Source organism: Paramormyrops kingsleyae, chromosome 4 (assembly GCF_048594095.1).
Source record: "Paramormyrops kingsleyae isolate MSU_618 chromosome 4, PKINGS_0.4, whole genome shotgun sequence".
NCBI classification, from domain to species: Eukaryota; Metazoa; Chordata; class Actinopteri; order Osteoglossiformes; family Mormyridae; genus Paramormyrops; species Paramormyrops kingsleyae.
In genome coordinates this window covers 45,245,920-45,263,208 of record NC_132800.1, presented here as the reverse complement: position 1 = coordinate 45,263,208, position 17,289 = coordinate 45,245,920, and the positions used below count along the sequence as shown (strand labels likewise).

The 17,289-nt window shown below is 42.6% G+C and overlaps 2 pseudogenes; both read left to right on the top strand.

The window, feature by feature from the left end:
• Window positions 1–15,841: 15,841 nt before the first annotated feature.
• Window positions 15,842–15,960, top strand: LOC140590385 (5S ribosomal RNA; annotated as a pseudogene).
• Window positions 15,961–16,589: 629 nt separating this feature from the next.
• On the top strand, window positions 16,590–16,709 carry LOC111834040 (5S ribosomal RNA; annotated as a pseudogene).
• Window positions 16,710–17,289: the final 580 nt, after the last annotated feature.

The window sequence follows — 17,289 nt, the reverse complement described above, 5'->3', positions numbered from 1 at the left end:
TGGACATAAGGAGCTTTTTTTCAAAGAAAAGTGTAAGTCACTTCAAGTTCGCTAGTGAATCCATCAAAGTAACGACAACAGTTAACGTTAATACTAGTTGGGTTTTTTTTTTTACCGCTTTGACGCACATTCATTATAGCAGGGCAGGCTATAGTCTGTGAATACGGACTTAAAACTAACAGCAGATTAAACAGCTAAATGTAAAAGTATAAATATGATCCCTGTCAGTTCTCCTAATCTAATGACGACTATTTGTCAGAAATCAGTCTTGTGAAAGAAATTGATATGCTACATACTAATATTGCCATGGCTAGAATTTTATTGACAGTTCACCAATAGACAATCCACTTCGCACAAATAGTTTTTAAAATGCATTCACTGACTAGGCAAACATTAATGATTTGATTCGAGATTTGCACACTAAGACTCAGAAAAAGTGAAATAAAATGATTGCTGTTTAAATGGCATGTGTTTATCCTGTTTTGTCAGGTGACAGAACCTAAACAACTGTGCTGTGTATCAGACAGTGATGGAGAGAAGGGGTCACAGGTGATGTTGAACGATGACTTGATATTATTATACCTAGTTGTCCTGAGATTTAACATTGTTACCAATAATAGGCTGAGGCATTCTCTGTCAATGCTCATAAGGAATCCCTCAATGTTTTTTTATTAGGGGACAGAAGCAGATCAGCCATGTTGTAGTTCAGGTGAAGAGGCAAGGTCACAGGAGGTGAATCTGAATGTTGATTATATATAACATATAATATGTGTGTGTGTATTATACATGTTGATTATACTAATATTTAACATTATGAGGAGTGATAGGCTGAGGATGTAAGTGATTCATTAGTGTTTTTGGCAAAAGTTTAGAACTGACATGTCTCACTTTTTTGTCACGCTATTTCATCAGATGGCAATCCTGTCAGGTACTAGTGGAGTCAGAGGGGAAGAGTTAGGGTCAAAGGTGAGGCCTATTAAAGGCATTGTCCAGCCCCCAAAAAAACTTTACTCACTATTTACTCCTTAAGTGGTTACATTCCTTTGACATTACACTATTCCTTAATTTAACTTAATGAATTGCATTTCGAGTGGATTAATATCAATCGAAGCATTGCTAGTATTAATGTAAAGTGATTTTGCATTTTGCAGCATATTAAAAAAACATGCATTCCGTGGACGGAGTTGGGGTGGTGGGGTTCGTGGGTGGGGCAGGGGATGGGGGGGGGGGGGGTGTTGTCATAGGTCCCCACCAATGTCCAGAGCAAATCTATGCCCTTGTAATATTGGGAAAAGATCTGTATTGTTTTGGAAGCCATTAAGAAAAAAATGCTCTTCTTGTTTTATCCTGTTCATTTTGTGTTTAAATGCTAAAAAAAGAAAAAAAAACATATTTAGGTGTAATTTTAGGGGCTGGGAACATTCCATTTTCCAACCCACTTATCCTACTGGGTCACGGGGGGTCCAGAGCCTATCCCAGAAGCAATGGGCATGGGGCAGGGAACAACCCTGAACAGGGGGCCAGCCCATCACATGGCACACTCACACACCATTCACTGACACAAGCACACCTACTGGCAATTGAGTAACTCCAATTAGCCTCAGCATGTCTTTGGACTGTGGGGGGGAAACTGGAGTGCCCGGAGGAAACCTCATGATGACATGGGGAGAACATGCAAACTCCACACATGTGTAACCCAGGTGGAGACTTGATCCCAGGTCTCAGGGGTGTGAGACAACAGTGCTAACCACTGCACCACCATGCCACCCCTGAGCCGGGAACCAATTAATTGGTTTTCCATTACAGTATATCTTATGGGAAAAATTCGATCAGAACTCGAACTTTTTAGGATTCCGGAGTCCGGAACAGATTAAATTCGAGAACCGAGGTACCACTGTATTTCAAAATCTAACAGCAAAACAGAAGTGTAGTGTCAAATTTCTGAGAAGTTTTATTACAATAAATGAAAGCCATTTGTGCCCAGTTTCAAATGCAATCTTTTACATTGTTTACTAGTTATAACTTTTTCATAATGCATTCATTATACATTCAAAGAACATAATTCAGTGCACCATCATAATGCATTCATAGAGTATTCATAAGCAGCATGTATCTATACCTTACCATACTTTAATAACATTAATACGATCATAATGTTTGTTATCATATAATGTTTATTATTAACGTATATTAAAGCTAATAAGGTGTGTGTCACGTTCAGCTCCGAACGCTCCTCGTGTGTGCCACGCCCCCTCATTACCTCCTGTCGGAATCCTGATTGTCGTCACCTGTTCCCTATTCCGTTTGCCTTGTCTCTTGTATTTAGTCCTAGTCTCAATCAGTCTTGTCAGATTAGTCATTGAATTGTCATGTTGATGTTACCTGTCGAGCTTCCACGGTCCTGTCAACGCTCAATAAATCCCTTTTGTACCCGACTTCCTGGCTCCTCTCCCCTGCTTGCCGGTCCGCCGGTGCCCGAACGTGACAGTGTGTTGGGATGTTAAGAAATACTTACATGCTGCTTATGAATGCATCATAGAGTGCACTGAATGTACAGTTCATGTAAAGCATTACCAACAATACATTCTCACCACCATGTTTCTCTTGGGTGGAGGATGCTATTCCTCATTTTTCAGAAGCACTTTGAAACAATATAACATTGTGAAAATGTGCTGTGTAAATAAAATTGTATTGAACTGAATACTTATGTACAGTACTGTACTGTATTATAGCATATTTGAATTATACCCAGTTCATTAATTTAAATTGTACAGTACTGTAATTTGAAAAGCGTTTGAAGCAGCTGTACTGTATTTTGAAATCATCAATAAAATTCAGTAACAACGACACTGTACAGTTTATTACCATTTATTTGTGTAAAAATACAGGGCTGTGGAGTCGGAGTCGAGGAGTCGGAGTCGGAGTCGGCAAAAAGTTAACCGACTCCGACTCCGACTCCTACTAAATTTAAATGGGAATTAAAAAAGTAAGTTGAAATGTCCCAATTCACAAACAGTCATAATGAACTACTTTTCTGCTGTAAGAATAAAGCCCAATGCATGCAGTGCATAATGTTACCACAAAACGAACATGTCAAGTAACCATGAAGCATGCTTTTCATTGACTGTATGCGTCACTATATGGGATGTAATGCACAGGTAAGGTGCGGCACCGCTTTCCATTGTGTCGTGTTCCACTGTTACAGGGAACTGTGAACCTAGCCTAAAGCCCCCCATACATTTACAGATGCACTGGCGATTTTTCGGCCGTTCAACGAGTCATCACGCGTCAAACGCCTGAAAAATCACCTGGTGTGTTCTCAGCTCCGTCGGCTCCCCTTCGCTATGCGCTATCCTTGAAACCTTGTTTTCATTGTGTTTGTCTTTAATCTGGCATTATAGTAGAGTGTTGGCTTCCTAGCCAGTAGTTCTGTGGTGAAATTACATGTATGTTGCCTTCCTTTCCTTCAATGTATGTAGAAAATACATTAGCATAGTTTATACATACAGAGGAGTCGGAGTCGGGGAGTCGGAGTCGGAAGATTTAGAAACTGAGGAGTCGGAGTCGGAGCATTTATCTACCGACTCCACAGCCCTGTAAAAATATACAAATCTCAATTATATGGTAATCTGCCTGAGACATAAAGAAGAAAAAAATCAGTTATAACGATCATCTGCTTATTACCAGGGATTTTAGGTCCTGGTTTTCCTCTCAGACCCTAGAACACTCTCCCAGGCTCAGATTCCCGATTCCAAATCTCGCTGTAGCCCTTCCCAAGATCCGTCTCACGTTTTGTTTTCCTGTGTCTCTCTCTTGTTCTTGTGACAAAATGACTTTTTGTCTTTTATACATCGTCATGGTTCTGATAACCATGATTATGACCCTAGTATACAAACATTATACAAACATTATACAGTTACTTAGAGATACTGTGATGTGGAAAATGTGAATTCAGTTGCTTGTTCTCCCTGCACCTGCTGACAGTGTGTCCACAGTCAGATGGGTGACTGTACAGAGTGGAGAATCTGTCACCATCCCTTGTTTTTATGATGATTTGTATAAACCTCATGTGAAATACTGGTGTAAAGGGAATTATTGGAATTCATGTCCTCCCATAGTACACACTGACTCTCCAGAGGAGAGTAACGTGTCAATCAGAGATGTTCCTGACCAGTGAGTCTTCACGGTGACCATGAACAATTTTACAGCTGGGGACTCTGGTTGGAACTTATGTTTTGTAAATATCAGTGGAGCTGCAGATGTTGGAGATCGGGTTTACCTGTCAGTCACTGAAGGTAAGATGTCTGTACAAAATATCTGATCAGACCCTTTTCATACATACACTCACCTAAACGATTATTAGGAACACCTGTTCAATTTCTCATTAATGCAATTATCTAATCAACCAATCACATAGCAGTTGCTTCAATGCATTTAGGGGTGTGGTCCTGGTCAAGACAATCTCCTGAACTCCAAACTGAATGTCAGAATGGGAAAGAAAGGTGATTTAAGCAATTTTGAGCGTGGCATGGTTGTTGGTGCCAGACGGGCCGGTCTGAGTATTTCACAATCTGCTCAGTTACTGGGATTTTCACGCACAACCATTTCTAGGGTTTACAAAGAATGGTGTGCAAAGGGAAAAACATCCAGTATGCGGCAGTCCTGTGGGCGAAAATGCCTTGTTGATGCTAGAGGTCAGAGGAGAATGGGCCGACTGATTCAAGCTGATAGAAGAGCAACTTTGACTGAAATAACCACTCGTTATAACCAAGGTATGCAGCAAAGCATTTGTGAAGCCACAACACGCACAACCTTGAGGCGGATGGGCTACAACAGCAGAAGACCCCACCGGGTACCACTCATCTCCACTACAAATAGGAAAAAGAGGCTACAATTTGCACGAGCTCACCAAAATTGGACAGTTGAAGACTGGAAAAATGTTGCCTGGTCTGATGAGTCTCGATTTCTGTTGAGACATTCAAATGGTAGTCAGAATTTGGCGTAAACAGAATGAGAACATGGATCCATCATGCCTTGTTACCACTGTGCAGGCTGGTGGTGGTGGTGTAATGGTGTGGGGGATGTTTTCTTGGCACACTTTAGGCCCCTTAGTGCCAATTGGGCATCGTTTAAATGCCACGGCCTACCTGAGCATTGTTTCTGACCATGTCCATCCCTTTATGACCACCATGTACCCATCCTCTGATGGCTACTTCCAGCAGGATAATGCACCATGTCACAAAGCTCGAATCATTTCAAATTGGTTTCTTGAACATGACAATGAGTTCACTGTACTAAAATGGCCCCCACAGTCACCAGATCTCAACCCAATAGAGCATCTTTGGGATGTGGTGGAACGGGAGCTCCAGGTTCTCATCCCTGAGGTGGTTTGTCGTGTGGTGGGTGCAGCAACCCACTCTATCAGCACACTCTCCTCACCTGCCTTCAGGGGTGTACATTCCCACCCATCCATTCGTCTGTTCATCTATCCATCCATTCATCCATCCATCCATTTTCTGTAATCACTTCCCTTGTTCAGGGTCGCAGGGGGTCCGAAGGCTATGGGAGCAAGACAGGGAACAACCCAGAATGGGGCGCCAACCTGTCGCAGGGCACGCACATAGACACACAAGTCATAGGTAACACAAGTTAATCATAACTCTGATTTATTATTCTGCATCCAAGCAGTTTTTCTGTTGAATACCTTCCGTAATTTATATTTTAGTTTCAAGAGAGACCTTTATTGACTAACAGAACGCTGCTTTTTTATTAACAATCCTTTCTCCTGTTTCCATTGCTGCCCTTTTTGCACATGATGAAGATGGAGAGAATAAAGAAAAACTGAGGTAATCATTCAGCAGCATTTACAGTAGTGTGAGGGTCCAACTAGCAGCATTTACCTGGTCACACGTTCATGGAAAATTTCTCTTTTATTTATTAGAAAAAAAAAGAGATCATTTAAAAAATTTATTTTCTTAATTATAATAAACTTGAGATGGCATCCCATCCAGGGTGAGCCCCTACCTTGTGCCCCATGCTGCTGGGGATAGACTGCAGGCCTCTTTGGAAGATAAATGGATGGATGGATTTTACAAAACAGTATCTTTACAAAACAGTAACAGTCAAAACAGTATCACACATGCTGTGTGATAATCCAGCTATTTTCATGCTCTTTGTTAATGTCTCCTGCTCCTCACATGTATCCTGTGTAATTGTACAGATGTGGCTGTACCTTGTTGCTATAAAGCATGTACCGTATTTGCCGGCATATAAGACGACTTTTTCCCCCTGAAAAACATGCCTCCAAGTGGGGGGGTCGTCTTATACGCCGGGTGCACTTCAGTTGGGAGAGACATAGCTGCCCATAGTGGCCTCCCGATGCTCGCCCGCTGCCCATAGTGGCCTCCCGATGCTCGCCCGCTGCCCATAGTGGCCTCCCGATGCCCGTCCGGTGCCCATTGTGGCCTCCCGATGCCCGGCCACCTCATTCTACATACCATCCAGTATCGCGCGGTATCCAGCGCGGTCGCGGTGGGTCATCAGCGTGGCTGCGGCGAGCATCAGCAGCCAGACAGGGGTGCCAGCCTTTTCGGCGTGACCGGCCCGTTCTGCTCGGTGGGAAGCAGCGGCGCTCCGGCCCGCCCCTTGTCTACGCAGAGCTCACACATGCGCACTTGCGCACTAGTGCCGGTCACAAGGAGACGCAGGGGCGGGCCGGAGGCGCTGCGGTCGCGCTGCGGCCGTACAATGGTGACAATGACAGGTACTGTAATGGCACTAATACTAATGGCACTCATGTAATACCGGTATAATACCGGTAACAATAATAGCACACAGGGGTGTGCAGAAGAGGGGGTCGTCTTATACGGTGAGTATATAACAAACTCTATATTTTGAGTGGAAATGTTGGGGGGTCGTCTTATACGCCCAGTCGTCTTATACGTCGGCAAATACGGTAAGACTTTACTGTTCAAATCCACTCTCAGCAGCTAAAAGTTAATGCTTTTATCCTTTTCCAAAGCCGACTGGACAGGGGCACAGTATCACAATGAGAGTGACACGTATAGCAATAATGTACTGACTGGGCAGGTACATCTATACCTCAGCTGATCTTTCAGATCCATTTGCATCAGAATTAGCTGTAATGTACAAAGAAGTACCATGATACCCCTGATATTTTACTGTGATTCTCATGGGAGGTTTGGGAGTTTATGGATTTGTGGTTTCTGCACAAAGGTTGGTCTTGTCCCTCTACTGTAAACAGCTAAATACTCTCATCAGGTTTCCCCTAGATGTTCTCCACACTGTCCTGCTGTAGATGGAAGACTATGGTGAGTGATTTTTTGAGCAGATTTTAACAGCCCCTGCAGTGCCCTTCTGTTAGCAGCAAAGCAGTTCCTGTACAGTACTGTAATGTCAGAAGTGAGAATGCTCTCCACCACACCCCTGTAGAATGCTGTAAGGCCCAGGATGCTGAGGCCAGCACACTCCAGACTCCTAAGAAGATAGAGGTGTTGCTGGGCCTTCTTTAGGATACTGGCTGTGTTGTTGGCTCATGTGAGCTCACTGGAAATGTGCACCCCCAGGTACTTAAAACTGGGGACCATTTCCACAGCAGCTCCTCCATTGAAGAGGGGACGGGGGTGTGACCTCTCCTCCTGAAGTCCACAGTCATGTCCTTCGCCCTCCCCACATTGATACAGAGGTTATTTACTCTGCAGCAGTCCTCCAGGTTTCCCACCTCCTGCCTGTACTCAGACTCGTCATTGTGGGAGATCAATCCCACCACAGCTGTGTCATCTGCAATCTTCACGATTGCTCGGATAACTTGCTGAACAGTCATACGTTAGTAGCATGTACAATGGAGGACTCAGGATACATCCCTGGGGGGTGCCTGTGTCGAGGGTGATGGGGGTGGATGAGATGCCATGGATTTAAACAGTCTGTGGCCTGTTTGTCAGAAACTCCAGGACCCAGTTGCAAAGTGATGCTTTCAGACCAAGCAACAACAGTTTGTTGACTGATTGTATTAAAGGCAGAACTGTGGTCCAATAAGAGCAGTCTGACATAGGAATCCCTGCTCTCCAGGTGGGTGAGAGCCGAGTGGATAACAGAAACTGCATCTGTTTGTCCTGTAGGTTACTGATGGGGGTCCACACTGATGCTGATGGTGTTTTTTTCATGGGTCTGACCAGGCGGTCAAAGCATTTCATAACATTTGGGGTGAAAGCCACAGGACGATAGTCATTCATGCATGTCACTACTGATCCTTTGGGCATGGGGATGATGGTAAATGTCTTGAGACATGTCAGCACCACAGCCTGGGAGAATGAAGTATTAAAGATGATAGTCAGCTCCCATGCAAGTTCATGAGCACAGTCTCGCAGAAACTATCCTGGGATGTAGTTTGGGCCTGCTGAGAGTAATCATATTTTGTGAATTTCTTTATTTGTTATATACATTCAATGGCATCCCATCCAAGGTGAGCCCCTGCCTTGTGCCCTGTGCTGCTTGGGATAGGCTGCTTGTGGAAGATGGATGCATGGATGGATGGGTTTTACAAAAGATATGACATATCATGGGACAATCAGAATAAATCTGGCAGTTAAAATCCTCTTGTTAATGTCTCCTCTCCCTCATGTGTAATAGTACAGATGTGGCTGAACTGTGTTGCTATAAAGCTTGTAAGACTTTACTGCTCAAATCCACCCTCTTATTCAGCTCTTTGGACCAGCTGGCTCTGTATATAGGACTGGGCTTATTGATGCTGCTGTTGATCATCAAGGTGGTTAAAATTATGTCAGAGTAGATTCACTACATTATTCTTCAGGATTAAATGTGATACATGTGACCAGGGGCGTCGTAGTTGGGTGAAAAGTGGGACTAAATTACCAGGGCCCCAAGTGGGGGGAGGGCCCCTGAGGAGTGAAATTTTATTTTCCTTTAAATATAATTTTAAGATCACAATAAATGTTGTTAACTAATGTAAATGTTAATATTAAATGGGTAAATGCATCAGTTGATTGATGTATTAAATGGTGTCCAAGTACATAGGCTATAGTGTCTGAGGACAGGCACCCTCTCCTTGCACAAAATGGTTTAGTCCACCTTCACCGGGCTTTTTGACTAGGCACATTTGAAGTAGCGTTCATTCTGCTGAAGCGGCAGACGGCAGTGCATGAAAAATGATGTCAAAGAAAGGTAAATCTGGTTTTCAGAAGAGAAAAGAGAGGCAAGAAAGGGAGAAAAAAAGAAATGAGGGAAAGCAACTGCTTACCAACTTCTTTCCCAAGAAAGGTGAGCCCAAAATGCTAGAGCAAATAGTCTACAAATGAACTCCTGCTGTGGTTACTTAAAGTGCCCCTATTATGCCTTTTCATGCCATATCACTATGCCTTGTCATGTAGCTGTATGTGAACATAAATTACCTAAGTTGCCGACAGTAAACGATAAATGAAGTTTTTGTCTATCAAACAGAAAAGAGTCGACTCACATTCGCCTAAACGAGTCGTCAGCAATTCGAATCTTTTTCTGTTACGGCCACGTCACACACGGAGTAACATATTTGCATAATGTCCGCCCACGTTCTCATAAAACAATATTAGCAACCTTTAAAATGACATAATAGGGGCATTTTAAATACCACTGCGATTATCAGTGCTAATAACACAACAGCATAACACAAAATTAGAAATTACATGATGCCCTGTTTGCACAGCCTACACCATTTCAATAGTATACTAATTCGAAAACTAAATTAAAATTTGTTATTGGACTATAATTGTCACGTTTCGAGGGTGAGCGAACGAGCAAACAGGCGAGTCCACTCAGGCATACGGGGAAACGGGGTTTAATGGAGGTCGACAGAGGCAGACAGGAACAAGACTTGACAATACAATGACTCATCTGGGGAAGACTGACTCTGACCAGGACTATATACAAAAGACAGGGCAGACTAACAAGGCACAGGCGAGAACAATCAGGTAAGAAACACGAGGTAACAAGGTGGGCGTGGCACACAGGAGGATCGAACGGAGCGGGGCGTGACAATAATAGTCTAACTTTGTAGGCTCAATGTCATATAGGTTCATGAGGATAGGCTGTCATATTAGTAGCAAAGCTACCTGTAACTTATGAAATGCATGGCACTCAGTTTCAGAAACTGTCACAGAGGGTGATGCAGCAACAGACCCCTCATCATCTGATACTGTGGACTTAAGACAAGGTAAGCCTATACTGTAGTTTAAAATGAAAGCACATCATTTTAGCTGTTTATACTGTAATGTGTTTAGCAACACTAAGTCATGCTCTGCCTTTTACTGTAGTCTAGCTGTTTGGTTAGACTAACTAATAGACACATCCATAAGAAAAATGGCACTTAGTTTTTATTACGTGTTATACAAAATATTTAAATGTTAAGCAAGTTCAATTACATCCATTAGGCTACATTGGAATGATATATCTTTGCTTCATACGCTTGTAGAGGGGTCTGTCCAGCTAGATAGAGATGTGATAGAGGATGATGGAAGTGAAGGAAGTGAAAGCAGAGAAGGTTCGGAAGAAAGTGAAAGGGATGAAGAGAGGTCAGAAAGTAGTCAGGGCAGCGCAAAGGAGCCATTGCCTGAGGATCCAGTACTATAGCCAGAGAAGTTGACTAATGAAGAGAGAGACACAATAGTACGCAGATTGGCAAGCAAAGAAAAAACTAATAAAATCATAGCAAAAGACAAGGAAGGGAAACCATTTCCTAACTACCTTCAATTTGCAAAGTCAGCCAATGGCCGTGAGAAAATCAAAAGAGATTGGCTAATATATAGTGAAAGTGCAGAGGCTCTGTTTTGCATCCCATGCCTTCTGTTTTCTCACGAGCTTAAAAAGCCATCTAGAAGTGCTCTCAACAGTAACGATGGTATGAAAATATCACACATGAAATGGCAAAGAATGTACCGAAAATTACCAGAACACGAAACAAACATGTCTCATAAGGAATGTTATTTGAAATGGAAAAGCCTTCAGCATTCATTATTGTCTGGAACAGGAGTTGATGGTCACATTCAGAAACAAATACAGACAGAAATAGAAAAGAATAGAATGATTCTTGAGAGGCTTTTGGATGTGACCCTTCATTTAGCATCAAGAAATCTTCCATTTAGAGGCAAAACTTCAAATCTAGGTGATGTACACAATGGAAACTTTCTCGGCACTTTAGAGTTGCTGGCACATTATGATTCCGTTTTAGAAGAGCACTTGGAGAAATTAAAGGAAAAGAAAGAAGGTTCAAGGTTGACACACTATCTGAGTCCTGAGACACAGAATGAGTTTATTGATATATGTGGCAAAAGAGTGCTGAACACCATCCTGGCAGAAAGAGAAACTGCAATCTATTACTCTGTGATATGTGACTCAACACCAGATATCTCTCACACTGAACAGAATGTACTGTTATTAAGATATGTGCATCAAGATGTTGAAAGCAGTGTTTGGAAGATAACTGAGAGATTCTGTCAATTTAAAGACTTTTACAAAAAGACAGGCAAGGACATTTCTGAAATGATTCAAGCTGTGCTGCAAGACAGTGGCATACCATTAGAAGACTGCAGAGGACAAGGTTATGACAATGGAGCCAATATGTCAGGGAAACTGAAAGGCGTGCAAGCTCAGATTCTAAAAGCAAATCCGTTTGCAATATACTCCCCCTGTGCATCTCATACCCTAAATTTGGTGGGTGTACACGCAGCTGAATCATGTCAGGAGGTTGCAACATTTTTTGGTAATGTTAATCGCCTCTATAATTTCTTCAGCGCTAGTCCAGAGCGATGGGCAATCTTGAAGAAAGAGACTGGATGCTCTCTTCATCGCCTGTCTGACACTCGATGGAGTGCACGGATTGCCGCTGTGCGGGTTGTGGCCTCTCATTTACCCTCTGTTCTGGTGGCACTAGAAGGTGTATTAGACACATGCAACCTTACAAGTGAAGCCAAGTCTGAGGCAAATGGCCTAAACAATTATTTCAAGACCTTTGATGCAATAGTTCTCCTAACTGTGTGGGTAAAGGTGCTACAGTGTATTGAAAATCGAAATCTAATCCTTCAGACAGGGGATATTTCTTTGGATAGTCAGGCTGCAAATATCAAGGATCTACAGGAGGAAATACAGGCTATTCGTAATAAATGGGACTCCCTTCTCACTGAAGCCTCCTTAGTATCCCAAGCCATGGAGATCCCTTCTCAATTTAGAAGTGAGGAGAGGCGGAAACGGAAAAGGAAATTAATGTCTGATGAGAGGAGGAGTGAGGATGAGACTGAGTGTAGTGCAGAGCAGGCATTCAGAAACAATGTGTTTTTTGTTGCCATTGATAGCATCATCAGCGATCTAAGTGCAAGGTTCCAGACTACAGCCACCTTATGTGAATCTTTTGCACCTCTTCTGAGGTTGGGGAATATGTCAGAAGAACAGATAAAGGCAACATGTCGGGCTCTGACTAGAACATACCCAAAAGATCTCACAGTTGAATTTGAGAATGAGATGCTGCTCCTAAAGACAGTGTATAATGCCACATTTGCCCATAACCTGTCCCCTCTTCAGCTCCTTAATGCCATATATAGGCTACAGCTACAGAGCATTTTTGGAGAAACATGCATTGCACTGAGGATTTTCTGTACCTTACCTGTAACGGTTGCTGGTGGTGAGCGTGCTTTCAGTAAGATGAAACTGGTTAAAAACTACCTGAGATCAACAATGAGTCAGGATAGATTGAACAGCCTTGCCCTTCTCTCCATTGAAAGTCAGTTGGCAAGTAAACTGGACTTTAAGGACCTCATCAAGGATTTTGCCACCAAGAAGACCCGTCAGTGGGCACTAACTGGGCTATAAATTTCAGTGTTTAGCACTTTGTGAAAGTTTTTTTGTCCTTTATTAACGGAAATTGACAAGTGAGGTTTTTTTTTATCTTTCAGAGTAAATTAAGCATTTTGTTAATGTGGAACGCTGAAATGGCATTTTTCATTATTGTAATATACTCCTTAATAAAAAGCTGTTCTCTTCAGCCAAATGAAAAAGTGTTTCAATTTTCATGCAGGTCTATAGTGTTGGGGGGGGGGTTTCGGGGGGGGGCCCATGGCCACTGCTTGTGCATAGGGCCCAGAATTTGGTGCTACGCCCCTGCATGTGACTGACAGACACTATGATGTATTATGTGTAACAGGTGGGAGTAGGTTCTGGATGCTGTACTGAAAGCTGGGACTGGTGTGTTTGATTTCCACCATCATCACCACTGAATTGCACTGGAGCACCTACACTGTAAAAAAAATCCCGTTGTTTTTACGGAAAAAAGCTGGCAGCTGTGGTTGCCAGAATTATTCTGTAAAAAATACTGTACAGGTGTAAACAACTTTACAGAAACATCTATAAATTGTACTGGATTTCAATGTAAAACAACCACCAACTACATGTAAAGTTTACTTGGTTTCAGTGTAGAATAAACAACGATTAGATGTAAATTATACTGAAATAACTGGTACAACAGCAGCATGGCCCTGCTAAATGAACAGAAAGAAGATGTTGAATCTACAAATTAACTATGTAAAAGTTATAAAGCTGTTTACATTCTTAACGAATTTATTTAGAGAATTACTCTGGTAACCACAGCTGCCAACACTCTCTTGCCGAGGTAACAGGCTCTTTATTAGCAGTCCAGACAAGAATTACATCAGGCACCCAAAGAGCACCGAACCACTTATATACAGGAAACACGAGGTTGTCAGACGCTCAACTGTAAGACGCATACACGGTGGGAGATTTACGGACGCTAATTACACACGAGGATCGGACAGGGTACACATACAGTAAGACACAGGTAAACACGCACGACAATAAGGAAATATAACCATTAGCAATAACAACAACAATACAAGGGCTATTTACAAATGCACGCGGGGCATGCTGGGACATGAGCCCCACCGGTGCTGCAGTATTTTTTATCACCTCAGTGGAAAAATACCTTCTTATCAACGGACCAGAGGTGTTGCCATGAGGCGAAGTTCTGACGGTAGCCCCAAATGTACCGTCAAAAGCTGTCTGACAAACCAGAAATCCTGAGTTGTGTGGACTATTTCTTGTTGGTTCGTAACGCACGTAGCAAAAAGCAAGTGTTGATATATCATTTAAAGTTTTATTGTTTCTCATCTGTAAAGCACAGAATATTAATTTGTAAAATGTAACACGGTTTCTTTCAGTATAAACAAAGTTGACCTGATTAAAAAAAATATTATTTTCACACCGTTATGGTGTAATTTTAACTGTATTGTACTGGTTTTTATATTACAGTTTGTTTGCGTTTAAACTACAGTAATTTGTTAACTCTACCAAATTTAAAAAAAAAACAAAACATATTTTTACTGAATAATTCACAGTTGTTTTTTGTTAAGTATTTTACAAAATCTTAATGTCAAATATACGCTGCTCTATTGTTTTTCCTTTTACAGTTTTTTTATGTCGCTATTTTACAGAATTTCTCAGTTAATTTCACGGACATTTTTTACAGTGTAGCTCCAATGACAGGGTTGGATTGTCAGCTGTACCATTGACGGCCACTTCTTTGCAAGCGCTTTGCTGCCACCCTTTGGTTATTGTTTAATATTGGTTTATTCATTAGTGAAAGGAACAGGAATTTTTAATGTATTGTATACTAATTCGAAATATTTATTAAACTGGTCATAATTTGCTCTGTTTGAATAAATGATTGATACATTGATAGTTTACATTATATTTTGTATTTTTATGTTGTTGAATATGCAAGTGAAATATTCTTTATTTTTAATAATCTAGAAGTAAATCGTATGTTGTTTTTTAGGTTATGCCTCATGACCTGCACCAATCAGTAACCCTCTCAGAGTGTGATGTAACACACTAAACCAGGGCCGTCCATGTATCACTCTGCAGTAAAAACACGCCAGTTTGTCTCAGCTGTCAGCAGCCCACACATATTACATAAGGGGAAAGGAGACATGTTAAAAGTAAAACCAAAAAACTAAGGTATCACATACATATTTGTCTACCTTAAATGAAACATGTCCCTGTGTAACCTAGTTCTGATAAAACCGCCAAATAAATGACAGCAAGTTGAGTTGTTGTCCATGGTGCTGACAATCTGAATCAGCAAATTTCAAATTAAATTACTTTACCTGACATAATTGTAACCTTCTTATTTCTTTGCCAAAGATGGTCTGTTAAGTTGAAAGATGTGGGAAAGAAAGGATTACATGGCATACAGGTGGTTTAAATGAAGGAAAGCTTTGGACAGTCAGTTCATCTGTGGGCTATCAAGCTCCTCAAAAACATTCCCTGGTGTGTAATGTCACCTCTTTCACCGCTTTCTTCCTCATTTTAAGAACAACCTTCTCAAAGACATCTTGATATCAATGCCACATCGACGTCTGCTCTTCTCTCGGTGTGACGCTCAATAAGTCCTGAACTGAAAACAAAAGGCTGTCTATCTTATTTGATAGCTTTCGATTGCAGCGTTAAAATTAGGCAGCATTCGGCAGGTAAAAGGGCAATGTTTGCCGACAGGCACACGCAAGGATTAATCTACCCAGTTCCGACAAAGTAGTAAGGAGAAGAAAGTCTGCCCATCTGGCAAGATCAAATTAGTTGCTGCAGGCTGCCGGCCGTGGAATCTGAAAAATGTTGGGCGGCCGTACTGGGGGCAGGACACCTGAGTTGATGGTGGGCCTGCAGGGTGGGTGGGGGAAAAAGCAAGGAGCAGGCTAGGGTGCATGAAATGTGCCGGCGGCTTTGATACGCGTCGACTATGAAACGGCTGATTCTGGCCGCTTCCCTCGCTTACGGCCATACCATTCCGACTGCGCCCGATCTCGTCTGATCGCGGAAGCTAAGTGGGGCCAGACTTGGTTAGTACTTGGTTGGGAGACTGCCTGGGAATACCAAATGCCATAAGCATTTTCTTACTTTCACTTTATCCAGAGGGCCCTGCATCTTGCCATGAAAGTAAAGGTGTCACTCCCCTTTCATTTCACAAATTTCCTTTATTCGTAATAAACTGGCAGTTTCCGCCCACTTTTGCAGAAAGTACTCAAAGCAATCGTGTACAACTCACCGCTCTCTTCCTCATTTTAAAAACGACCTTCTCAAAGATATCTTGACATTAATGCCACTTCAACATCTGCTCTTCTCTTGGTGCGACGCTCAATAAGTCCTGAACTGAACACAAAAGGCTGTCTATCTTCTTTGATAGCTTTCCATTGCAGCTTTAAAATTAGGCAGCATTCGGCAGGTACAGGGGCAATGTTTGCCGGCAGGCACACACGAAGATTAATCTTCCCGGTATCGCAAAGTAGTAAGGAGAAGAAAGTCTGCCGATCTGCCAAGATGAAATCAGTTGCTGGAGGCTGCCGGCCGAGTAATCTGAAATATGTTGGGCGGCCGTGCTGGTGGCGGGACACCTGATTTGATGGTGGGGTTGCAGGGTGCGCGGGGAAAAAAGCATGGAGCAGGCTAGGGTGCATGAAATGTGCCGGCGGCTTTGATACGCGTCGACTATGAAACGGCTGATTCTGCCCGCTTCTCTTGCTTACGGCCATATCGTTCTGACTGCACCCGATCTCGTCTGATCTCGGAAGATAAGCGGGGCTGGGCTTGGTTAGTAATTTGTTTGGGAGACTGCCTGGGAATACCAAGCGCTGTAAGCTTTTTCTTACTTTCACTTTATCCAGAGGGCCCTGCATCTTGCCACGAATGTAAAGATGTCACTCCCCTTTCATTTCACAAATTACCTCTATTTGTGCAATGACGGTACTCCCCGCCCACTTTTGCAGATAGTACTGGAAGCCATCGTGTACAACTAACCGCTCTCATCCTCATTTTAAGAACGACCTTCTCAAAAACATCTTGACATCAATGCCGCATCGACGTCTGCTCTTCTCTCGGTGCGACGCTCATTAAGTCCTCAACTTAAAACAAAAGGCTGTGTATCTTATTTGATAGCTTTCGATTGCAGCGTTAAAATTAGGCAGCATTCGGCAGGTAAAGGGGCAAACTTTGCCGGCAGGCACACGTGAAGGATCACACATGCACATATCACAGGGCCTAAATTCCAGGTGGCCTGAGACAAGGCCGAGCCTGGTACGAGAGGCACCAAAGGGGGGTTACACACATAAACACAGATAACAAGGGAGGCCAGCACTCCAACTTTTATTGCCCAAAGATTTAGGGACCTACAGACAAGCAGAATGGACCTAATGGACAGGGGTCCCTCGACTTGGCACACAA